This window comes from Frankliniella occidentalis, unplaced genomic scaffold (assembly GCF_000697945.3).
Source record: "Frankliniella occidentalis isolate FOCC.00 unplaced genomic scaffold, Focc_3.1 Scaffold282, whole genome shotgun sequence".
NCBI classification, from domain to species: domain Eukaryota; kingdom Metazoa; phylum Arthropoda; class Insecta; order Thysanoptera; family Thripidae; genus Frankliniella; species Frankliniella occidentalis.
In genome coordinates, this window is record NW_026267408.1 from 164748 (window position 1) to 165620 (window position 873).

General features: G+C 56.7%; 1 protein-coding gene across 2 annotated transcripts in view; it reads right to left on the minus strand.

Moving 5' to 3' along the window:
• The window catches only part of LOC113208455 (G-protein coupled receptor dmsr-1-like), a 59063-nt gene that overhangs the window by 13205 nt on the left and 44985 nt on the right, over positions 1 to 873 (minus strand). The gene's annotated exons all lie outside the window — the stretch shown is intronic.

The window sequence follows — 873 nt, forward strand, 5'->3', positions numbered from 1 at the left end:
AAAACAAGGAGGGGGGGGGGCTGAAGGGGCAGGGGAAGAAGGTGACAAGGTCGTGGTGAACAAGGGCCGGCACTGGTTAGCCTTCTCCACCGCTAGCCCGCACCGCACCCGCCCCGCACCCACCCCGCACCCGCCCGTCCGCTAGACGTGCCGGACTGGTCTGGTAGCTTCGCAATTGAGGCGTGTACAGTAAAGCAGAGCATATATCGGTGCTATTTTTTTTTTTTTATTAAAAAATGCCATGGGATCTCGGGTAAAAGCACGCACCAAGAATTTAATACAGTTAAACAATTAAAAGATTAGTGCGCAGAATTTTTAAAAATGTGAAGGGAAGGTCGCCTCATAGCTTTAAAGCAAACGTTTACTGTACATTAGCGGGGTGCTCTATAGAAAGTTCGGTGGACATTGAATGGGTCTCCATTTAATGAATACGATCCCCTCGCAAAGAAAACAAACATCGTCAGGCTTCTCGGGAGCCACACAGCGCGCGTGGCACTCGTGCCAACCCCCACAGTCTCGACGGCGGCGGCATCCTTGCGCGGTGAGGTGCGTTTTGCGCTCCGTTGATAACAATAATTGATCACATTCCGGATCACGGCGGAGCAGGCAGTCCGCGGGGCTGGCCGGGGCCGCGCGGCGGTGGCGGTGACGGGGAGTTATTGAATGCTTCGAGCGCCCCGCCGGGGGCGGCCAGACAGGCAGGACGACAGAAGCCTCGGGGCCTGTTCTTATCGCTGGCCGGCTTTACACTGCCGCAGAGTTGTTTGTGGTCCCCCTCCCTCGCCCCTCCCCCTCCTCGCGCGCCAAATCGCGTAAAAAGTGATGGAAAAAGTCGGGGTGCTTCTCGGCGACGTTGCGTCGCAGTGCGGAACG